Source organism: Gossypium hirsutum, chromosome A07 (genome assembly GCF_007990345.1).
Source record: "Gossypium hirsutum isolate 1008001.06 chromosome A07, Gossypium_hirsutum_v2.1, whole genome shotgun sequence".
In the NCBI taxonomy this organism is placed as follows: domain Eukaryota; kingdom Viridiplantae; phylum Streptophyta; class Magnoliopsida; order Malvales; family Malvaceae; genus Gossypium; species Gossypium hirsutum.
Window position 1 is genome coordinate 48,928,681 of NC_053430.1, and position 9,102 is coordinate 48,937,782.

Sequence of the window (9,102 nt, forward strand, 5' to 3'; positions counted from 1 at the left end):
CTATTGAGCCGAAATTTGAAAGATTTAATAAATGTTTTGTGTTTGAGCCTTAGTAACGAAGAAATGATATGGATGTGTTATGATTATTGATATATGTGTGCATGAGCATTGGAATATATCCGGGCTATGACCCGAAGGCAATTATGCGAGTTGATATATCCGGGCTAAGACCCGAAGGCAATTATGCGAGTTGATATATCCGGGCTAAGACCCGAAGGCAATTATGCGAGTTGATATATCCGGGCTATGACCCGAAGGCAATTATGCGAGATGATATATCCGGGCTAAAACCCGAAGGCAATTATGCGAGATGATATATCCGGGCTAAGACCCGAAGGCAATTATGCGAGTTGATATGTTCGGGCTAAGACCCGAAGGCAAATGTGTTTGCGGTTGCATTCGGTTAAATACCGAAGAAACTTGGGTTGAATGTGAGCATTTTGTGCTGTAACTAATTTAATAATTATGCTTGACCAACCCGAATGATAAGGTATGTTTGCACGTGCATTGGAAAGTCGGTTTGTTTTAAATGGTATTCGTGCGATCGGCTAACGAATTCTCGGCTTTTATAAAGGTTGATACCTTGTGTACCTATGTGGGTGAAGTGTGAAGTAAGTATGGGTATGAGAATGTGTGTTAATAAAGTGATTTAGTTAACTATGTGAATGTAATACTGTAGTCAAAGCCGATTTCATTACTTGAGACTTACTAAGCTTTAAATGCTTACCCGGTTGCTTTGGCTCTCTGTTTTATAGATTTTGCTCGTTAGCTATCGGATTCGGGATCAGCGAAGTTGAAGTCATCTACACTATCAAGCTCTTTGGTACTCTTTTAGTTGAACTCTGGATATGGCATGTATAGGACTACCCCCTGTTGTTTAAGTTCTTTTGTGATGTATGTGTGTAAAGCCATGCGAAAATGGCTTGTAGATGTGGAGTATGGCATTAGACCATTTGTGTTTATGTATGTATATATATGGTTTCACGATGTGACTATGGTTTGAAATGGAAGTGTTGGGCTAATGATCAGCCATTGGAATGGCTAAATATGATCACATGTGGACCTATGTAGGGCAAAATCCTAGTTGGTCCATGGTGACCACAAAATAGGTAAAGTTTATCTTGAAAACAGATTTTGACAGCAACAGTGGTGTAGAATTGAAAAATCACATAAATTCGTAGGAGTGGAATTAAATAGTGAATAAATTATGTAATCAAACCTTGATGAATCTACTTTCATATGGAAGTAACGAAACAATTATAGGAACAGTACAGAAAGAGATATTCGGGTTCTTGTGGAACAGGGCCAGAACAGTTTCTGGATTCACTGTTCCGCCTTTGGAAATTCACTATAAATTGACCAGAGATAATTAGGGGTCATACCATATATGTATGGATTCCTCTCTGAGTCTAGTTTCCATAGAAACAAACGGCATTAGTATTGAAGCCCTGTGCAGAGAGATATCCCAGTCGTAATGGGAAAAGGTCAGTGTAGTCGACCCCTGTAACATGAGAGACTTTGACTAATAAACTGTACTAATGGGCCCGACCAAAAATTCTAGAAAAAAATCCATAGGTGGGGACATGAGTCTAGTTTCAGGGAAAAATCACAAAACTGATTTTTGAGTTGTGAAACTCAAGATATGATTTTTGAAGCGACTAGTACTCAGACTGGGCAGTGTCTGGAAAAATTTTTAAAAGTCTGTCAACACCTCGTATTCGACTCCGGTGACGGTCTCGGGTTTGGGGTGTTACAATTCATCGATGATATCCTGATTTATTCTAGAGATGAGGCAGAGCATGCCGAGCACTTGAGAATGATTTTGCAAACTTTGAGGGATAAATAGTTGTATGCTATGAGTTTTGGCTTTGAGAGGTCAGATTTCTAAGCCACATTGTTTCAGGTGACGGTATCCGAGTTGATCCCAGTAAGATTTCTACTATTGTCGAATGCAAAACCGCCAAGAAATGTGACTGAAGTTAGGAGCCTTTTGGGTTTGGCCGGTTACTATAGACGTTTTGTGAAACGATTCTCCATGATAGCCACTCCTATGATAAGATTACTTCAGAAAGATGTCAAGTTTGAGTGGTCGGAAAGATGTCAGCAAAGCTTTGAGAAATTGAAAATGTTATTGACTGAAGCACCAGTGTTAGTACAACCGGAATCAGGGAAAGAATTTTTGATTTACAGTGATGCATCCTTGAGTGGACTGGGCTGTGTACTTATGCAAGAAGGCAAGGTAGTAGCTTATGCTTTGCGAAAACTGAAGCTCCATGAGAAGAACTATCCGATGCATGATCTAGAATTGGCTGCCATTGTATTTACTTTGAAGATTTGGCGACATTTTCTGTTTGGGGAGAAATGCCAGGTCTATACAGATTAAGTAGCTGATGACCTAGAAGGACTTGAATCTAAGGCAACGAAGATGGCTTGAATTGTTAAAAGACTATGAGCTTGTGATCGATTATCACCCTGGTAAGGCAAATATGGTCGCCGATGGCCTGAGCAAGAAGTCTTTATTTTCCTTGAGGGTTATGAACACACGATTGACCTTATCTAATGATGGTGTAATTCTAGCATATTTGAGAGCTGGACTGACTTTTGTACAACAGATTTGTGATGCTTAGAAAGTTGATAAAGAGTTACAAGCAAAGAAAACTCAGTGTGAGTCGAGCAGTGAACTAGATTTTCAGAAAGACTTTGATGGTTGTTTGAGGTTCCAAGGTAGAATTTGTGTCCCGAAGAATACTGAGTTGATTTAGAGTATTTTACATGAGGCTCATAACGGGTGTATGCCAATTCACCCGGGTAGCACGAAAATGTACAATGATTTAAAGAAATGTATTAGTGGAACGATATCAAAAGAGATATATCCGAATTTGTATCGAGGTGCTTGACAAGTTGACTAAATCGGCTCATTTTATACCGGTACACACTGATTATTCACTTGATAAGTTAGCCGAATTGTATGTTTCTGAGATTGTGAGACTTCACGGAATACCTCTATCAATTATTTTGGATAGAGATCTGAGGTTTACTTCGCGATTTTGGAAGAAGTTACTAGAAGCTTTGGGTACAAAGCTGAATTTTAGTACCGCTTTTCATCCACAGACTAATGGACAATCTGAGAGAGTAATTCAGACACTTGAAGATATGCTTAGATGTTGTGTACTTGAATTCCAAGGTAGTTGGAAAATGTACTTACCTTTGGTTGAATTTGCGTACAACAATAGTTATCAGTCAAGCTTGAAAATGGCGCTTTATGAGGCATTATATGGACGTAAATGTCGTACACCTTTGTATTGGACTGAACTCAAGGAGAATAAGATTCATGGAACTGATTTGGTTAAGGAAACCGAAGAAAGGGTGAAAGTAATTCGTGATTGTTTGAAAGCGGCATCAGATAGAGAATAGTCATATGCGGATTTGAAAAGGAAAGAAATTGAGTATCAAGTTAGTGATAAAGTATTCTTGAAAGTATCTCTATGGAAAAAGGTTTTGAGATTCGGTAGAAAAGGCAAGTTGAGTCCTCGTTTTATAGGACCATATGAGATTACTGAAAGGATAGGTCCGGTAGCATATCGATTGGCTTTGCTGTTTGAGTTAGAAAAGATTCACGATGTATTTCACGTGTCCATGTTGTGCCAATATAGATCTAATCCCTCACACGTGATTGCTTCGATGGAGGTTGATAATTGACCGGATATGACTTATGGTGAGGAACCGGTTAAGATCTTGGCTCAAGAAGTCAAGCAATTGAGAAATAAAAGTATTGCCCTTGTGAAAGTTCTATAGCAAAGACATGGGGTTGAAGAAGCTACATAGGAGCTAGAGGAGGCAATGAGGAAACAATACCCAAACCTTTTTACTGGTAAGATTTTTTGGGATGAAAATCCCTAAAGGGGGAGAGTTGTAACATCCCGAAGTAGGGCCAAGTCCAAACAGTGGTTTTTAGACCATAAATCTGAGATAGAGATAATGATTTTATGATTATTATGAAGTCCATGATATGTATGCATGCTTGTATGAAAGTTTCATGAAGAAAATCTATGCATAAAATGCCTAATTGAACTTTAGAGACCAAATTGAATAAGATGCAAAACTTGGGTTCTAGAAGCTTTTAGCATGAAATTGCTTTAGATTATAAATTAGAAGGTCTTAATTAGCAATTTGGCCAATTTCTAAAAGTTTGGACAAAAATGGACATGTATAGGAAAAATTTGAAAAAAAGACTTTAAGGGCATTTTGGTCATTTGGTAAATAAAAGAATAAAAAGGGAAAATAAGTCAAAATTTGTGTCCATCTTCCTCCCCCATTGCCAAACATTTCAAGGAGCCATAGCTAGGGTTTTGTTCATCTTTTCAAGCTCAATAGTAAGTGTTCCTTGGCCCGTTTTTAATGTTCTTTATATTTTTGAAGTCCTCGTAGGTTAAGTTACCTATTTCTCCCCTTATTTTGAAGTAGGGTTTATGTATGAAAATTTACCCATGTGTGACAATTATGTATTTGATGGTTTATGGAGGAATATGAAAGTTTTGAGTGTGATAAACATCTTTCACAAGATGGTTTTTCATGAAAACCATTAAAAAGGACTAAATTGAAAAAGGTGTAAAATAAGTGATAAAAATCTAATTTTGATGAAAATGTGGGCTGTTATGAGGACAAGGAAAATTTGGCTAGGCTTGGGTAACAAGGAAAATGCATGCATTTTAGTTTACGAGCCTAGGGACTAAATCGTAAATAAGTGAAAAGATAAGGGTAAAAAGGAAATTTACCAAAGCATGAATTATGGATTGATTTGAGAAATGTGATTAATAAGCAAGTTAAATTCGGCATTATAGATCAAGAAAAACGTGATCCGGGTCTTGATCGGGGAAAGAATAAAGTATACGACAATTAGGCTCGATTACCGTCATTTTGTACCGAGGTAAGTACATGTGTAAATAATGTGACAATGTAATATATTTTGATGTGTTGACATTATGTGATAAATTTTTTATCATTATTATGTATGCTATGCCTAATGGTAACTTTGTAAGTATGAATGATATTGGTCGTTATCCACGACGTTACGAGCAAGTATGATGGAGATGTTATGTACACGTGAGAAAGAATCCCGTTTGAACCTTAGGAATAGTATAGGATACAAGTGACATGTCACTAGGAATTAAGAAATTCGAACTCATTGAGTTGGCCTGGGTTCGTGATATGTGTGTGGCATCCGAGCTTATTGAGTTGGTCTGAGTTCATAATGGATGCGATACATGTAATTGGGTTCTGGGCAATGGTCTTGTGTATCCTACCGATGGCTAGGTAATCCTTGAGTGGGTCAGATACCTGACAGCTTGTCTGAGCAACCCGTGTAGTTACACTTTGACTGATAGCTTCTATGAGCAGGCTCATGAGTAGCTCCATTGCTAGCATTACATGTTATGAGGTTGCTTTGGGTATGTATGTATATGTGACACTTATGTGCAAGTTATTCCGCGTATCCAATAGTATTTCGAGTGTTCAATGGGTAATGCAATGGATGTGATGAAATTCTCGAGGAGGGCATGTTAAAGAGGTATGGTTATATGATATACTACGAGTGAATACAGGTATGTACGCTAAACCCATGAATAATGCCTTGATAAAGAATGATTTGTGATGGGAAAGTATATATGTGCATATGATAAGTAAGTAAAAAAGGTTTGAGTGATGAATAATCTTTATGGTTGTGTTATTATGTCTTTGTATGATAATTGTTTACTATCATTGCATATCATTTGCATTTGGACTTATTAAGCTTTAATGCTTGCCCCCTTTCTTTTCCCTCATTTGTAGTTCCACTAAGCTAGCTCAGGGATCGGAAGCTGTTGGAGTTTTCGATCATACTATCAAAAGAATATTGGGTATAGTGAATTTGATAACTTGAGTATGGCATGTATTGGGGGACTTAGATATTTTTTGATCTGTGTCATGCTATTTTGGCCAAATTGTGAAGGCCTATGATGTTGATGATTCATTTTGTAATGGCCATGTGAGATGGCTTATATTTGATTTCTGGGTTGTAAACCTAATTGTTTATGCATGCATGTGATAATGCCTTGATGATGTGCTATGTGGTTTGTTTGATGGATATATAAAGAGGTATGATTTAAGTACATGAAAATAAGGAATGACTTAATGACTTAAGATGACTATAGTCATGAAGGTATAATTTGAAGTTATGGTAACAAAGTTGGTTATGCATGAACTTATGTGGAATGCTACTAAATGATGTGACTAATTGAATGTGTAATAGGATGACATTATGAAGATGTGAAAGTGCCATGGTGTTTAATAATTGAGTGTCTAAATATGTCATGTTGCATGCTATGAAATATACTTGAGTGTATGAATGATTGAGGGTGATAAATGGCTTAGGAAATAGCCTTTAAATGGTCCACACGGGTAGACACTCGGGTGATAAACCGTAATTTATACATATTTTTATCCCATGCTTAACACATTTATGGATGATTTCTCCTTAGATTTGGTAAATCCGATGCTCCTAATTCTATAATTTCACGTCTTATACTTAGGTGAGCATAGGAGGGAAAAAGGAGCGAGAAACGGGCAAAAAACGGAGAAAACGGGCCAACGTAGGAAATCAGCACGGCCTGAGGTTCTTTACACGGGTAGATCACACGCCTGTGTAGGTTTAATAGGCTCTAATACGGCTTGGACCTCCTCACACGGGTAGACCACATGCCCATGCCTATTTAATAGCCTTGAGCACGGTCTTGAAGAAATCACACACGGTCGTGTCACACGGGCGTGTCTCTGTCGAACCCAAGTTTAGTCCTGTTCGGAAAAGGCTACTTTTGAGGGCTTTTAGGCATTCTAAAGCCTATTTAAACACCTGAGGAGGCAATTAGAAGAGACACACAGAGTAGGAGGCAAGGAATTACTCAAGGAAAGCCGATTGATCCATCTCAGAAGTCGGATTCATCATCAAGACTGAAGATCTCCCTTCAATTTCCTTCAGGAGTTTTGGGTTTTCTATATATTTTGTTATCTTTATTCTTTTGAGATTTTTTCTTTCATAATTATGAACTAAACCCCCTAAATACCTAAGGGGAATGAAACCTAAGACGGATCTTGTTATTATTATCTAAATTGTATGATAAATATTTGACTTGTTCTTAATTATGTGTTCTTAATTCATGTTTTAATATTCCAGGATATTGATTCAAGTTAATGCGCTTATTCAGAGGAGCAAAAGCACCTGTCTAAGAGTAAATTTGTCATAATTAAATGGAGTTGATTGCACGCCTAGAGATAAGGTGACAAGATTTTGCCGGATTAGGGTGAAAGCTAATAAGGGAGTCCATAAATCGAGTTAATGCAACACTAGGGTGTTAATTAGAAAGAGATTTAAATTAATCAACCTAGGGTTAGACGTTATTAGTCTCGAGAGAGATAATAATAGAACTTAGGGATTTCTGTGGATCAAGTCAAATGAATAAATCGTCTGATTCAGAGTTAAATAACAAGTGAGGTCTAGGTGGATTTTTCCTTGGGTATTGTCTTAATCAATCGAGTTTTCCCAAAAGGTTTTACCCAATTTTCTCTCTGTGCACCCTTAGTTTAGTTAATTAGTTTAGATAAACAAATCCCTTAATTTTTAGGCCAGATAATAAAAAGAAAGTAATTACTAATACTCTTGGTTCCTTTGGGTTCGACAATCCGGTCTTGCTAAAGCTATACTACTGTTCGATAGGTACACTTGCCTTCATCATGATAATAGTTAGTTTCAAGACCGATTAATTATGAATTTTTAAAACCTATCGCGAATATCACGTATCGAGTTTTTGGCGCCGTTGTTGGGGAACTAAGATATTAGGAACACTCGATTTTTATTACTTTAACCTTTTTACTTTATTTGCAATTTAAATTTTTATTTTATTTTCTAATTTTCTCTTATATTCGCTTCTGGCAGGTTTTTTTTATAGTGTATGACTAGAAGAAACCTGTCAGGACCATTACTTTTTGATAGTGAGATCGATCGCACAGCTCACGGAAACCGAAGAGAAATAAGGTGAAGCTTAAGATACATAGAGGAAGAGCAAGATGGCGATATTCAAGTCACAACTGAGGGGATGGCAGAAAATCAAGTAAATCCGCTACCTCTTGCAATTGCCGCTGATCCAGTAAATCAGAATCATGTTCTACGGACTATGTATGATTATGCTAATCCGAATTTAACAGGAATTGAGTCAAGTATAGTTAGGCCTGCTATTGCTGCAAATAATTTTGAACTAAAACCTAACACGATTCAAATGATACAACAATTTGTTCAGTTTGATGGTTTGCAGGATGATGATCCAAAAAATCACTTGGCGAATTTTCTGGACTTTTGCGACACATTTAAAATCAATGGCATTTCTAATGATGCCATACTCCTTCGGTTGTTTCCCTTTTCACTGAGGAACAAAGCTAAACAGTGGTTGAACTCATTACCATGAGGGTCAATCACTACTTGGGAACAAATGACCAAAAAGTTTTTACTTAAATATTTTCCGCCGGCTAAAACGGCTAAGTTGAGGAATGACATCTCTTCTTTTGTGTAGATGGATGTAGAAATGCTTTATGATGCATGGGAGAGATACAAGGATCTTTTAAAATGGTGCCCTCACCATGGGTTACCACTTTGGCTACAGGTTCAGACGTTCTACAATGGTGTGAACCCTTCAACGAGGCAACTCATCGACGCAGCCACCGGTGGACCTTTTAACAACAAAAACACCTAAAGCGGCTTACAGATTTATTGAAGAAATGTCACTGAAAAACTATCAGTGGCAAGTTATGAGGACAAAGCCAACGAAAGCGACCGGTGTTTTTAACCTCGATGCAGTTACTATGCTATCTAACCATGTAGAACTCTTAAATAAAAAGATTGATGGTATGTGTGGTTCTACTCAGGTACATCTAGTTATGATGTGCGATTCAAATGGAGGAGGAACACACACAGAATATCAATCCTTCAACCCCAACACTGAGGAGGAACAAGTCCAATACATGGGTAATAATAATTCTAGATCTCAAAATAACCCATACAGTAATACCTATAATGCA

The 9,102-nt window shown here is 37.4% G+C and overlaps 1 non-coding gene across 1 annotated transcript; it reads right to left on the reverse strand.

Annotated features, from left to right (window-relative positions):
• Positions 1–8,564: 8,564 nt before the first annotated feature.
• LOC121203914 (small nucleolar RNA R71) lies at positions 8,565–8,671 on the reverse strand. The gene has a single exon (XR_005898846.1). It is a non-coding gene; the product is annotated as a small nucleolar RNA R71 (small nucleolar RNA).
• Positions 8,672–9,102: the final 431 nt, after the last annotated feature.